At 32.5% G+C, this 16,123-nt stretch overlaps 1 protein-coding gene and 1 long non-coding RNA gene across 2 annotated transcripts in view; one reads left to right on the top strand and one right to left on the bottom strand.

Annotated features, from left to right (window-relative positions):
- Window positions 1-9,022, top strand: part of LOC146997593 (uncharacterized) — a 131,751-nt gene extending 122,729 nt beyond the window's left edge. Inside the window, exon 2 of the long non-coding RNA XR_015040701.1 lies at window positions 8,318-9,022. This is a non-coding gene — a long non-coding RNA (uncharacterized LOC146997593). The remainder of the gene's footprint in view (window positions 1-8,317) is intronic.
- LOC118188507 (uncharacterized) overlaps window positions 1-16,123 on the bottom strand; it is a 237,452-nt gene that overhangs the window by 148,146 nt on the left and 73,183 nt on the right. The window lies entirely within an intron of this gene.

Here is a 16,123-nt window from a genome sequence, read left to right as displayed (position 1 = left end):
AATCGGGAAATTTAAAGATATGCTGTTTTTAAATATTTGTGATTTTGCTTTAAAATCTTATTTGGTGTTACTCCGAAGAAAGCGATGCTTAATAATAAAGCTAAAAAGATTTTTTTTAAAAAAAGCTAAAAATATTGCGTTAGCAGGAGGAAATAGCAAGAGCAGACTGGTAATCTGTGATGCTCAGCAAAAGCATAAAAAACCTTAATAAATCCTCTGGTGCGATGTTAGCATCTGAATCCTTTTAGTTTTTCTTTCTTTTCTTTATTATTATTATTATTATTATTATTAGCGCAAAAGGGCGTTAGCCTGAAAGGGCTATTAGTCTGAGAAACGGGATTTTGCGTCACCCACTATAAACGGCTAATTATTTGCCAAATTCTTGCCATCAAATATTATCTCTTTATACTACTTTCAAAGAAATTAAATAATGAAGTATGCATGTATGTATGGGTATGCTCCTCGCACTGTAAAAAAAACGATGGTACCTAGTATTTTGAACGTAATCCTCCACCCGAACATGTGCACCTGGAATCCCGAATTTTGAGTTTAGAATTTTATATTTTATACTTCACAAAAATTTAATTAATTTTTGATTAACAAACTCAGCGGCTCTGAAAGCGAATAGTGACGGAATAAAACAGTTTTATCTCCAGTGCGCGAAAGTGTATATCGGAAATTTCTAAAGACATGCTGTTTTTGAATATTTTGTGACTTTGCTATTGAATGGAATTGTTTGTGGGACAAGTGTGAAGAATGTGATATTAAATTAATATATTTAACACACAAAACGTTAATAATAAAAATACAAAAAAAAAAAAAAAAAAAGAGTTTTGCAAGCCACCTTAGTAAGAAAACTAAACATTGATATGAAGAAGTGAGAAAAGACAGGAAAATGATGCTTAATAAAGCTAAAAAGATAAAAAAAGAAGTGGGTTAGCAGCAGTAAGTGCAATAGCAGACTGGTAAACTGAGTGTTTAGAAGAGCATAAAACAAACCATAAGAAACTCTTTTGGACGACCGTTAAAATCTAAACCCTTTCAGATTTTGCTTTTATTATTATTATTATTATTATTACCTTATTTGCTACAAAGAAAACACAAAAGCAGTCACTTAAAATTTTAAGTGTACATTTTACTTCAAAGATGCGCAGCAGATTTAAGAATTGATGCATTATTTGCGATGATTAATAACTTCCTGTAAACGCAAGTTACGTGACATGAGTTATTCTAATCTGGTTTATCTAAAAAAATATTCCTAGGAATAGTTCTCTGTAAATAAGTAGGTAGGTAGGTGATAGCCACAATAACAACTTCGTATGACATGGTGGTCTTCGGTAATCAGTCTTGACTCAACAGTTCTCCCAGTACTTTTGAGGAAAATTGATTAGAATTCCGATCACATTTGAATTTGGTCAAGATTTCAAAATTCTGTTATTGATTTGTGGATTTATTGCGAGACAGCATTCGTAGATTTCCGAAGGTAAAAAACAGCCGCGCCCAGAACAGAATTCAAGGATAAAATGTTTACTCTGCTTCAAAGTAGCAAAGTAATAATAAGAGAAATTGGAGCTTCTGTGAATTATTGACACCATTACGCGATCTGATCTATTTTAAATTCGATATAGCAAACCTTAAAATAGCACGAAAAAAAAAAAGAAAAAATCTAAAAAGTTTCATATTTTGGTTTATGGTTTATCAATAGAGATTATCAATAGAGATGGCTCAGGTAGAACAACGAAACATTTTATACGATGCTAGATGAATGGAGACTTAGATTGACATGGGGACGTTATATATCTTTTGTATATTGGAAAAATGATAAAACAGATAATGTCATTCTATAAAAATATGGAATGTTTTTAATTAGATATCGTAAATACTTGTGTATTATCCCCCCTAATTTTTTTAAATATTTGCCTAATTTTCCTCTACCTGTAATGTATACGTTTTCTTTTCTTTTTTTCTTCTGAGGGCAAGTTTATTGGTAACTTGTATTCCATTAATTATTTTCATTTTTATTCGACGTATTCAATTTGTATTTGCATTTTTGTATTAACATTTCATCCACTTTATTTTCCCTTTTTTTTCCCAAAGGACATAAATATTTAGAATACTTAATGAACTTTTACCATTTTACGTTACAATCATATTATAAATAGTTCAGTCGTGTTCTATCATTCGAAATCCAGGTCTTTTGTTCGCTTCCCTTTCGTTCTTCCGATGTCCCTCTTGTGAACTGCGGTCAAGGCTCATTAATGTGAGATGCCTCTGGGGATTTTCAAGGTAAATGAGTCAAAACCGTCAAATACTGGCTTAATATCCATCAGAAATTGAAATGTTTATATTACTGTGCATGGTTAATATTGGAATGGAAGGTTTCTTTTAAAGCAAGAATGTTGTGTTAGTTACCAGTAGTTTATCCCAGTGTTTGGAAATTAAATGACTCGCATAATTTTCTCTTCTCGATTTTCGGCAGATTAAATTTAGTTAAAAAAGGGGGGATAAACGAGTAGATACGGTACAGCGTGAATTAAATTCCCTTTTATTTAAACCAATTCGATTCAAAAGTTTTAAAAGAGTAATAATAATGTTCTTACGAACTGCGTGTATTACTTAGGTTATAGTTTAGTTTGTCAATTGACAACAGACATGTTCAATTTGAAAGATAAATATCTTTCATTTTGCCGAATGGCAAGTGAAACAATGTAAAATCGTGTTTCAAGTCTAACAGCTCTTTTGGACTAAAAATTGAATACGCATTTATTTTCTTAGGGCTTTTTATGACACATATATAAGCTCAAACTTGCAAGACGAAGGCTGAAATGCGTGAACAAATTATTATTACGAATTAGCATTTTTTTATGCTCACCTCCAGAATCATTTACCTAAGCGCTAAAACTGACAGTCAGCTAGACATGTAGATTTCTTCCATCGTCATAACAAAGCTAATTGAAAATACAATTTTCTCTGTTATGATAAGAAATTTATAGAAGTTATTACTTTTTTATGCATCAACGAGGGAAAAAAGTGCAATCTGGAAGTATGTTAATAATGATATAAAAACCAAATGCTCTTTAGTTTGCGTAACATGGAAAATCATTCTAGCAATGACCAAAAGATTTGGACAGAAAAAGAGCAGCTACTCAAAGGAGGTATTTGTGAATCCGTCTGTGTATAACTTTTCCTAAGATTCAAAAAAAAAAAAAAAATCATTTAATGGAAAATTGATAAAAAAATACGATTATTTAACAGGTTATTCTTTAGATTCATTTGCAACTTGAGTCTTACGTTTTCCTAATCCTAGCCCTGAACAGGAAAGAATGGGTCGCATGAGATCAAATTACGAAAAATCTTTGGCTTCACCGAAGAAAACTTCAGAGAAGCTATGAACTGTTAAAGTTTTCTTTAATAATGCGTTAGCAAACACTAATTCCTTAAATCTGCAAAATTTACTATATCCCTATATTGTTATGTAGTTCTAAAGAAATCAATTAAAACTGAAATCTGATTTTAGCTATGAGGACACAAGAATAAATCAATTTTGGCTCAATATATTTAAAAGCCATCCAAATATTTTTAATTCTTTGTCTAGCAGTTAAAAAAATAAGATTTTCCCATTTTAACATTGTTTACTGAAGAAACATTACGTTTCTTGCGCTCTTTTGCATATGTTAAAGCTTTAAGTAGATCTTTGAGTCCTTAAAACATTTTCGTACACTGTTGAGGGGACCTAGAGAGGATGTCCGCCGAAAACATCGCGGACGAAAACGTCGCGGAGAAAACAACGCAAGGCGAAAACGTCGTGGTGCAAAACACCGTGGGAGAAAATAAAGCAAATCGCAGTTCTAAAACACCGTGGTACAAAACATAGTCGTCGAAAATATCGTGGTAAAAAATAAAGTGCCAATAAATCATTGCATGAGGATAACATCGCAGGCATGCGTTTTTCACGCTTTAATAATTGTAAAAACTCGCAAGATGATTTGTGAGCGCAAGATGGAAAAGAAGGATAATTTTTACTTTCATAATTTTTATTAACTAATAAATATTTGCTGAACTAATAAATATTTGCTGAAAATGTACAATGGAAACTTAAGAAGAATAGAAAATTAATGCAACTTATAGCACTTAATTTTAAACTGATATCATTAACTAACAAAGGTCATTAATAAATTATTGTTATAAAGTTTTATTGGTAATTTTTCATAAAAAGTATAACCTAAAAAAGAATAGAAAATGAATGATAAGTAACTGCATGATCTTATCTATAAAAAATTGCTATGTTAATAATAAGATTATTCTCTTTCCTTTTGTTAATCTGATACTCTGACAGTGAAAATTATTTCTTGTTTTGTTTAAATTTCTTGTTTTTAAAAAATTAATTAGTTAATAAAAAATATGGTAAGTAAAAATTATCCTTCTTTCCATCTTGCGGTCACAGATCATCATGCGAATATCCATTTACAATTATTAAAGCCTGAAAAACGCATATCCGCGATGTTATCGTCATGCGATGATTTGTAAGTACTTTGTTTTTTTACCACGATATTTTCGACGACAATGTTTTTAAACTGCGAAGTTTTCGAACCGATTTATTTTCTACGACGATATTTGTACCACGATATTTCAGAACTGCGATGTTTTCTCATTGCTTTATTTTTTCCCACGATGTTTTGTACCACGACGTTTTCGCCTTGCGTTGTTTTCTCCGCGACGTTTTCGTCCGCGATGTTTTCGGCTGTAGCGTCTAGAGAGAATGTTCTAAGGATATGGTAAGTGGGACTTTCAAACTTAATACACACTGTAGTATTGAAATTAGAGAGAATTGAAATCTGACATTAAGCACTCAGAAAACGTGGTCTGAATTTGCGATGAGTGAGGCGCTAAGGCCTAATCAAATATTGTGTTCTAATGATGGTTAGGATATTTGTACCGGAAACATCCTTTGCCGCTCGTTTGTACACAAAAGCGTGGAAAAATCGCTTACTGCAATCAACAGTTCAGTTAATATAATTAAAATTTTATAGAATAAGGCTTAAAACTAAAGTAAAATCGCCAAATAAAAGATCAATTTGCTGAATAAGTTTAAAATCCTGTATGAAAATCGCTAAATTAGAGGAAAATGTAGCCAGGCATCTTGGTTTCGATTTTAGACAACCATTTAAAATTAGACAAAAGGAAAAAAAGTATGAAAGGTTTCAGATTTTAAATTACGCGTTTTTTAAACCTTTTGTATGTTAACTTTATTTATTAAATATCATGTTTTTCGCACTTAAACCATAAAATTAAGTTCAACAACAATATCGCAAAATAATTTTAAAATGAGCATATCTTTAGAATTTCCGATACACAGTTCTGTGCGCTGAAGATAAAAAAGTTTTTTTTTCCAAGTTGCCATGAGTCGCTTTTAAATCTTTGAGTTTGTTAATCAAAAATTCGTTAAAGTTTTTCAAAATTTGATACAGATAATAAAACAAATTCGAAATTTGGGTTTCCTGATGCCCATATTCGCAGAAGGATTACGTTATTCAAAACTGGATGGCTCTAGGTATCATTGTTTGATCACAATGCGAGAAACATACATACATTTATGCAGATTCCTCATTATTTAATTTCTTTAAACATAATAAAGGGCGATAATATTTGGTGGCAACAATTTGAAAAGTGAATAAGACATTTATAGTGAACCAACGCAAAATGCCTAAACGAAATCAACGCCAAATTAAGGTTGCTTTTCTTCCTAATTCTAAATTTTACATTAGGAAGTTCTCCAACAATAATGTATCTCCTCCGAATATTAAAGTTAGAACTACAGCATCGGTCAAACAATTTCCAGAAACGTTATCAACTGTTCAGAAATTAACTTTTGCGTTGAAAACATTATGAACAGTTCATAATCAAGCTTTTACATTTTCAAATGTTGTGAAAGTTCAAATGTTGTGAACTGCCTAAATTAAAATAGTTCGATTCCATTGCTGCTTAGAAGGGCATTTTTTTCTCATCGTTTAATGTTATTACAAACGTGATCACATTAAACATCTCCTACTCTAATAAAAAAACTCATAAATTTGGCATTGATTTTAAAAGCAGAAAATATTTCTATGTAAATTACAGATCAATAAGATAGCCCCCGACGGAAAAGTGAATTTAGAACTTCATAAACTCCGTTAATTCATTTCCGTTAATTTCTAAAATTACATACGATTTCATACTTATCCCGGTTTCCGCTAAAAAATTAAGAACATATAACCTTCACCCGCTGAAGATATCTCCACGACAGTCAGAACATAAATTACATTCATAATGGTTCACTGCGACATATCTAACAGTATATGTGGGAAGAATAGCAAATACTCTGTCCTTCAGGAACTTCCAATGACAATGACCGTTTTCTCGAGCAGTTGTACCTTTCATGAATTTCCAAGAAGGTTTTTGCAATTCAGCAAACCATTCGTTTCACCTTGATTCCAATGTCACAGCTAAATATCATTGATTATTTTGTTTTATTGGAAAGTATAGTCTGCAAATTTCAGGTAAAATTTGGAGACAGATTTTTTAATAATAATGTATATAATTATAATTTGGTTTGCTTATAGGATAAATTAAGATATGACGTAATACATTTCAATGCCCACCAGCGGGCAAACGGTAAAGATGTTGAACGCTGGTAATTCCTACCTGGGTTCACTTCCAGGCGAAAAGGCTGGCGTTTTCTTTCTCCACGTGTAACGAATATACGAGCCAGTTTCCCTCTGAAAGTTCCCCACGAAGATATCTATTCCCTTAGGCATATAGCCTTTTGTATTTTGCCATAATTTAATAAACTAAACCAAACCAATAAATTTTATTAAAATTTATACCATAGAAGATGACGCATAATTTGCGGTATCCCATGACGTTATATACTTGGGATCTATAGTTTAATCAATGCGTAACAAAAAAAAAAAATTACGAAGTAGCCGGAAATCATTTATATCGATATAATCTTTAGTTCAAGGAATTTCATTTATTCTAATTTTGGGAACTGCAACAGCGAACTTCTTTGTTTACAGAAATGGCGTCATACAATTCTCGTTACGGAAAACAAAATCTCGAAAAACAGTTCAGAGGCGATTTCGACATGAATTTAATAAACTCCCACCAAACGAACAATAATTAAAAGATGTTTAAAACAGTTTGTAGAGACTGGACGTGTGTTGCATAAAAGAGGTAGTACATGCACACCAAGAGCCAGTGATGAAAATGTTTGCGTTATTCGAGATGTGTTTATGAGGAGTCTCAGTAAACCAATTTACCGTGCCAGCCTGCAAACAGAAATTCCCAGGTCGACTGTACATAAAATTATTTTGAATGGTTGAAACTGACTGCGTATAAACTGAAAATTTGTCAACAAATCAAACCTAATAGTCCAGTCTTTCATTAAGGAATTTTCAGTGTACATTCTTGACCGTATCAGTTAATGATGATAAATTTCTTCAGAAAATCGTATTCAGTGACGACGTAACATTTCATGTTTCAGGAGAAGTTAATCGGCATAACTGCAGGATTTCGGAATCAGAAAACATGCACTGTGTAAGGGAAACTGAGCGAGGCAGCTCTAGAATTAACGTTTGGTGTACACTAACTCATAACAAAATAATTGGTATCTTCTTTTCTCAAGTCATTAATTAATTCAGACGTTCACTTTGATATGCTGAGATTGTTTGCTGTACTGCAATTAGAAGAAATGCACCCAAACGTTTTTACAACAGAATCGGGGGTGGACATCATTGGGCTAGACATGTGCGTAATTTCCTTGATGAAACATTCCCATATTGTCGGATTAGAAGAGGTAGACCATTTTCATTTCAATCCCGTTTTTTTTTTTTTTTTTTTTTTTTTTTTTTGGATGTCAGGCCGCTCGACTTCTTTTTCTGTGGCTACTTGAAGAACCGGGGTTATGCTTCAGAGATTCGTAACATTGAAGAATTAAAAATTAAAATCACCACAGAGACAAACTACCGTGACTCCTCAAAGACTTAATAACGTTGGGCGGAAATTGAAAACGGGCTCGATATTCTCCGAGCAACTAATGGTGCTCGTGCTAAAGTGCATTATTATAAAATTCTTTGAAGCGCTGAATAAAATTCAGTCTGTCTTTTTTTTCTTATCCCTTATTCTATATTATTTAAAACATATCTTTATCTGGTGAATAAAGTACAAACACCCTGTATTTTATTAATATTTAAAAGTTACGTTGTATAATATGCCGCATAATTTGCATGCATAGTAAATAACTATTTCTTTCATTATTTTTTTCTCCTTTTCTTTTCAGGACTGTAAAACCAACAATCGGAGGTTTTATGATTGAAGTATCATTATTTGTGTTACGGGGAAGGCTATGTGACTACAGGCAAGAATGCTTCCATGAAGAACTTTTAAAGAAAAACTGTCTCGGAATTATGGAAAGCTTTATTATAAACCAAAACATGATAACTTTGAAAAATCAACACTCCATTATTTTGACGCGACCACAGTTTACATAATTACTGTTCGGAACACGCCAAACGTTCCAACTCTGACCGATTGGTTAAAATATTTTGGCGATATATTACTCTTGAGCAAAATTTTTGGCCATCGCAAAATTTCTAGTGCCCTTAACGTTTCCGTATGTGTTCTTCTGCTGTCTTCCAAGTTTCCAAGGTTCTTATACACAGTGATTTTTGTTGCCTTAAGCTCAATTTTAAAATATGCGCTTGTGGAATTTGTCAACAATGGAAGAAACTGTGGTAAAATTTTCACAAGAAAAGAGTATTTTGACAAAAAATCGCTGAAGAGACAATCATATGCGTTTGGTGCGCCTATACACAAAGACGAGAAAGTGCACGATACCAATTTTGTGCTATTGGGTGTTGTCTTTTAACAGATCGCTGTGTACGTGGTGACGAGAACAGAAGAAAATTTATACAAATATCTTACGAAGAATGTAAATATATTGCTTTTAATGTATCATATAAGCCTTATTAAAATTCGTATTTTAAACTGATAAAGTGTGTTTTCTTTTGATACATGGATAACGTTCGCCGACTTCGATCGAAATATCGATAACTTGGGAATCTTATAAAAAAATGCTGTGAAAATCGCTAGCTTCCACCCAATAAATAACTCTTAATTTTCATATATAAAAAAAATCGCCAAATTGTACCAAGGTGGTAATTGGATAAGGTGGTAATAACCATTTCAGGAATAATACAAAAATACCATTTCAAGAATTTTTTGAATTCAACTTTACCATCCTGATCATCACATTCAAAGGATGCAGAATGTTTTAATTGTAGGGATATTTAAAATAAAAGTTATATGCAAATAAACCAAGAAACACACAACATAGAGGCAATAAAAAATTAAGACCCTTTGATTATAAAGAGAGTAGTGGATAATTCTCTGTCTAAAGTATATCAAATCATGGTCAACAATAGCCCAATAGTGGTCATTTACCAAATATTATTTTGTAAACATTACGTAAACTTACTTCCATAAACTATATTTAATGTTAAGAATGGGGAATAAAAGTAATGTTAAAGGGGGGAGATGTTATCCATATTTAATTTACTACCCGCTTGTGCGGCCAGTCAACTAAAATATTTATTACAAAAAATAAATATATATAATAATTTTAATGATTCAGCTAATATAATTTCACGGGTCCAGATAGTAATTGATAATAACAGCAATGAAGAACTCGGTTTATTGACTTGATAGCACTTAGTTTGTTAATCAGTAACAGAGGGATTGAATTTGAAAGAAAAATTCAATACCTTAGGCTGAAAAGCAATACTTGGGCGCGCGAAATTTAAAAGTATTTCATCCCGGGCAGTTCAACGCATTTCTTTTAAATCGTTGAGTTTTTTTATTATTTATTTAATTTGAATAACAAATATCTTAAGTAGAGATATGAAACTATCCAAAGACGTACTTTTTCGCTGTCCCCCCCCCCCCAATGTTGTGGTGAGGAAAGATACCCTCTTTTTCTGTTAAGAAAGAAAGGAAAAGAAAAAAAAAATAACCTTGAAATTACCATAGACCATAGCTTAATACTAATTTTAACGAAGATTAGAAGCTACTCGTTCGCGGTAATGTTACGAGTATTAGCCTACAGGCAGAGGTTTCTCCGTTCAACTTTCACAAGAAAAGTCACATCTCGCGGGCGATTTAACCCTTTGAGAAAAGCCTGACCTGATCACCTGTTCTTGTGTTTCATCATTCTATAATTAACGTTGTTGGTTTTGGAGACTGCAGCTTCCCAACGTATAGAATAATTTAGTCCATCGAATAATGTAACAAGACACACAGAAGGAAATTAGTTGCAATCATGATACGGTTACATCACCTTCGCTTTCGGCAACTAAAATAATAAACCAGCTGTTAATTGCGGAAAGTTCTAAGCCAAAAAGGGGCTAACGCCTAAAAGAAAAAAAAAATATTTTAGGAACACACGCACGCACGTAATCTTCCCAAAAGTTTTGGACCTTTACGCTACCATCTCGCCTTCATATGATGTTGTCGCCTTCGTATGTATTCGAGACTGAGCGAAATATAATGTCCTTTATTTATCTTGCTTATCACTTCCTGCAAAATCAGTTCTGATATTGTTGCCATTTGCCAAAACAAAATATTTTTACCTTTCAAATATAATGAGACTATTATTGTTTAACAAACCGAATGATTTAAAGCAATAAAAGATTTTTTTATAACTTAAAGCTGTATTTTAATTTTCCTAACACATTTAATTGACGTAAATAAAAATAAACTTAAAGACAATAAAAAACAAAATCTGAAATGTTTCAGATTTTAAATTACGTCCAAAGGGGCGTTTTTTAACATTTTGTGTGTTACCTTTCTTTATTAAATATCATGTTCCTCGCACTTAAACCATAAGATCCAGTGCAACAGCAATATCGCAAAATAGTTTTAAAACGAGCATATCTTTAGAATTTCCGATACAGAGACTCACGCGCTGGAGATAAAAATGTTTTTTCTGCACAACGTTGCCATTGCTCGCTTTGAAATCCTTGAGTTTGTTAATCAAAAATTCGTCAAAGTTTTAAAAAATAGGAAATCGATCATAAAAGAAATTTCAAATTTCAAATTTGGTCTTCCACATGCTCATATTCGTTGGAGGATTACGTTATTCAAAATTCGATGACTCTATGTACCGTTGTTTTATCACAATACGAGAAATATACATACATTTATGCAGATTTTTCATTATTTAATTTCTTCAAATATAATGCAGGACTCTAACATTTTGTGGCAACAGTTTGAAAAGTGAACCGACATTTATGAGTCCGACGCAAAATGCCAAAACGAAACTAATAGTCCTTCGGGATTCAAATCCCTTTGGACTAATAAATTTAACTGATATTAATTAACTCTAAAATTTTTTTGAATATTTGCAACGTCGTCGCAACATTTAAGAATATTTGTAACGACTTATTGAAAGATTAATGACGTTTCTAATAGTGTATAGAATTAATTATTCAGGGCAGAAAAGTTTGGTTCAGAACCTTTTTCATGATGGAAAGAGATCGCCCATATTCTGCTTTTAAAATTATCTCCAGGATGATACTGTTTCTGCTTTTCTAAGCAGCGAGATGCCTCCTTCAGTATGCAGGTTATAACTTCTTATACTCTGACGCTAGAAACTGTAGTTGCTACCAAGAAATATTTGAAATTTTGCATTTAAAAATATATCTGAAAGGATACCGATTTTAATGATCATCCTAAAGGCCTCTATTAAAATTTAATATGGTCAATCAGTAGAAGTTATGGGTAGAGCTGGCACAAGCGGAATAGCGAAATATTTTAAAGAATACTAGATGACTAGACATTGTAACGTCGTGGAATCCCGGGATGAAAGAAATTAAGACAGCTTGCCTTTTTGGATTTATTTTAAAACTTAACAAGTGAAACAACAAAGTTTGAATTAGTATGCAAAAACACCATTGCGGCAATATTTTTACATAAAGAAAAGCTTCCCAGACGCAAGACGCGTCCTATACAAATGGCAGTTTTCAAGCCCGTTTTTTTTTTTCTTTTTTCCTACGAAATGAGAAAAGGACACATAGCAGGACTGCAGTCTAAAAATCTTCTTCGATTAGTTTCACTCGTTCTAGCCTAGACATAGCCGAAAGAACTGGGTTTTCCCATGAGAAAAAGAAATTAGCTCATTGCGCACACATTATTTGTCACAGCATTTAGACTAACACAGAAACATTGTATATCTTCTGTACATTTGAAAAGTGAAAAAATATATAACGCTATTCTATAAAAATACTGAATGCTTTTAATTAGATATATCATGCATGAACTGAATTTTTATTTAAATCAAACAGATTCGAAAATTTAAAATAAAAAATAATTTTCTTAAATTCTGTATTTATTAATTTTCAATAGCTTAGTCTTATTTTCATGACTAAGTTACATTCAACCTGAATGATAATTATCTTCTATTTTGCGGAATAGCAGTACTGGAATGAAAAGGGAAACAGCTCAACAAAGTCGCAATTTTCGACTAGCAGGGGGGGGGGGAATACTTCCAAAAACTGCTTGCTTCAAAATTTTAATTCATTTCTCAAATGAGCTGCCGTTCTCTGAAAAGAATAATCACATTTCGACATTGTTTCTATATGCTCTCCTGGACTCAGTATTTAAGACATCAAACAGATAAACTGGAAATTCTGTGGTTCAACTCCCGGCGAAAGCACATTTAATTTTCATGCTCATTAACCTTCGAAAAATGTAATAGGTCTCTATTATAATGTTACTTAAATGCTGGCGAATATAGAGTCTACGATCGTAATACTAATTCTTGATTCCTAAAAGAGGGAAGGTTAGGTTAGTTGAATATGGCAAAAAAGCACACAAGGGCTAAGGGAAGAAATGCATTCGTGAAGGACTTTCTAAGGGAAACTGGTTCGCATTCATATTATCACATATAGCGGGAATCATGAAAAACAGCCACGCAGCCAAGCCGTTGCCTGAGTTCGAATCTAGGTCAAATTATCAATTTTTAGTAGTCTTAGCCATACTCGACCACTAATGGAGCCAAACTGATGACAGAAAATGACAGTAAAACAATGTCAGAAAGCTTTATGTTGCAAAGAAAAAGTACAAACAACTCGCATTATGGACATAAAAGTACAATATTTTTACAAAAAAAAATTCACTATAATAAATAAGAAGTTAGCTAATTTATCCGAAAAGCACTATGTTATATTCTCAACAAAGGTGCCTGCATCAGCAGTTGAAGCAAGAATCTTACATTAGAAAAGGCCAAGAGGAAAAAAAAAATGTATGTGCCGTGGACGCAGTCAGTTGATCCGTGTTCACATCTATACAATCTTAAGTGTTGCCATACTTTTTTTAAATCTATTCGCTATACTATTTATACTTGGGATGTAAACTGATGAAAGTATCCAGATAATTAAGATATTCAGATTTGCCCCGGATAGCTTCACCTGTAGCAATTTTTACTGCTTAGAGATGTGAAAAAGGGTCTCAGCCTTTTGGCTAATTTTTTGCTTATCTGCCATGTTTATTCATAAAGTTTATACGAACTGTTAACTCACAAAAATGCTAACTCGGTATATGAAAACACTGCAAAATTTCAAATTGTTCAATTAACTATTCTTTGTTTGGAAACAATCAAAAGGATGTTTTCTGCAAAATGTTTTGATATTAGTTTTAAGATATGAGATAAACGAGGTTTAAGACGAGAGTTGCCTATTTTAGTTATTGTTTACTTTAGCTATTATTTACTGTTGCTTCAGTTATTATTTCCAGCGTTAGACGTGAAATCAGAAACTCGGTTAATAGGATTCAGAAATTTGACGACAAAAAAATGGCGAAGAAAAAGGAAGGGAGAGAAGGGGAAAAAAATTTGTGCACTGTGGATGCATTCAGCTGGCTAGTGTTTACGTTCACAAATAATGCTTTCGAAACTGACAAGTAATGAGAAACAATCTGGAAGAGATCATTGAGTAATCAACAATTTTTAGTTCTTTCCGTACGCTCGACGAGTTTACTCATCACAAACATTATTCGAGACAGATCCTTGGGAACTGATTACAAAAAGTGAACGCTACACAGGACACATGTACCCTGGTTGATCGTTTCAATTTAAAGCATTACTGAATTTGTTACAGAATTAGGGGCTTACTATTATTTTAGAAAAGCATATAACACTGAATAAAAGTGAAGAAGAAAAAAGTAAATTTTCTGCAAAGTTTCGAACATTCTTAACACAACAGTATTTTAAATTAAATGAACTGCTCAATCACTAAATTTTACCTATTTTACAAATATTTGTTCATTAGCACTTTCGTCAACAACAAGGATTGCATCTTCATCGTCACGACTGAACGAGACGTGAAACAAACAGTAAAATCAAATAGACCGTAGCGAGAGCCCTGAAGAAATGCAATCTAATCATATGCCGATACTGTTAAAGCTACATTTCTGTTATGCCTCGTCCCTGTCTCATCTTTACTTTTTTAACCGTAAGGTATGAAATATTTTCATAGAAATTTCCTTTGTGATTGTCCTTAAAAGCTAATTTCTTGTTTCGCAGTTTGGTGTTTATTTAAAAAAATTCAATGAAAAATACTTAATACAATTCTTTTTCGCAATTTTTTGCCATCTAATTTAAAATACATATCGGATTTCCGCGGAAAAATTATTCGAGTAATTTAATTTCCGAAGGATGCGATTACAACGAACGTGGCAAATGAAAAGCAGTAATATGTAAATTACAGGTAACTATCTTATTTCTTTAAAAATATCCTAAATTTTAATAAAAAAAAACAAAATCTGAAATGTTTCAGATTTTAAATTACGTCCAAAGGGGCGTTTTTTAACATTTTGTGTGTTACCTTTCTTTATTAAATATCATGTTCCTCGCACTTAAACCATAAGATCCAGTGCAACAGCAATATCGCAAAATAGTTTTAAAACGAGCATATCTTTAGAATTTCCGATACAGAGACTCACGCGCTGGAGATAAAAATGTTTTTTCTGCACAACGTTGCCATTGCTCGCTTTGAAATCCTTGAGTTTGTTAATCAAAAATTCGTCAAAGTTTTAAAAAATAGGAAATCGATCATAAAACAAATTTCAAATTTCAAATTTGGTCTTCCACATGCTCATATTCGTTGGAGGATTACGTTATTCAAAATTCGATGACTCTATGTACCGTTGTTTTATCACAATACGAGAAATATACATACATTTATGCAGATTTTTCATTATTTAATTTCTTCAAATATAATGCAGGACTCTAACATTTTGTGGCAACAGTTTGAAAAGTGAACCGACATTTATGAGTCCGACGCAAAATGCCAAAACGAAACTAATAGTCCTTCGGGATTCAAATCCCTTTGGACTAATAATACTTAAAAATATTAACATTACAATATCTGACGGATACTGAGTCGAAACCTGACGGTTATTGAGCCAGACACGTCACGCTGCGGTTCAGTTTCCTCTTAAACCCTCAGGAGCACCTCACACGTATGAGTTTTGACAGCAGTTCTCAGGAGGGACAACAGGGAGACGAAGGAGAGAGAAGGCGATCAAAAGACCTTAATTCAAAAGCTCGAACATGTCAACAATCGATAAGACTAAAATAAGCTGGAATGTAAAGAATAAAAGTAAGGTTAAATCACATGTCTGGGAAATTTCTGAAGCGTGAGAAGACCTGTCATGTCTCAATAGCTAAAAGTAGAATCTGCATAAAATATGTTTCAAATAATAAATGCAAGGGAAAATAAAATGGATGAAATAGCAACACAAATTGAATACTCTGAAATAAAAAATAATCAAGGGAATACAATTTACCATTAAACTAGCCCTCAGAGTTAACAGCTATGTCCGCAAGCGGAAGAAAAAAATTATGGGAATATTTTATTTTTTAACATTCAGAACCTAACTCTAAGATGTTAGAAGGAAAAATACGAGAGAAAATACAGTACCTAACAATCATGTGCAATACTTACATCCTCATAAATATATTGTATAAGGTAATACAAATCTAGATATAATATAATGGAAATATGACAGTTGAAATCTGCTCACGATAATT

Source organism: Stegodyphus dumicola, chromosome 4 (genome assembly GCF_044657685.1).
Source record: "Stegodyphus dumicola isolate Sdum_Otavi_A_Nest chromosome 4, ASM4465768v1".
In the NCBI taxonomy this organism is placed as follows: Eukaryota; Metazoa; Arthropoda; class Arachnida; order Araneae; family Eresidae; genus Stegodyphus; species Stegodyphus dumicola.
The sequence above is the reverse complement of the archived record's forward strand: the minus strand, read 5'-3'. Positions and strand labels throughout refer to the sequence as shown.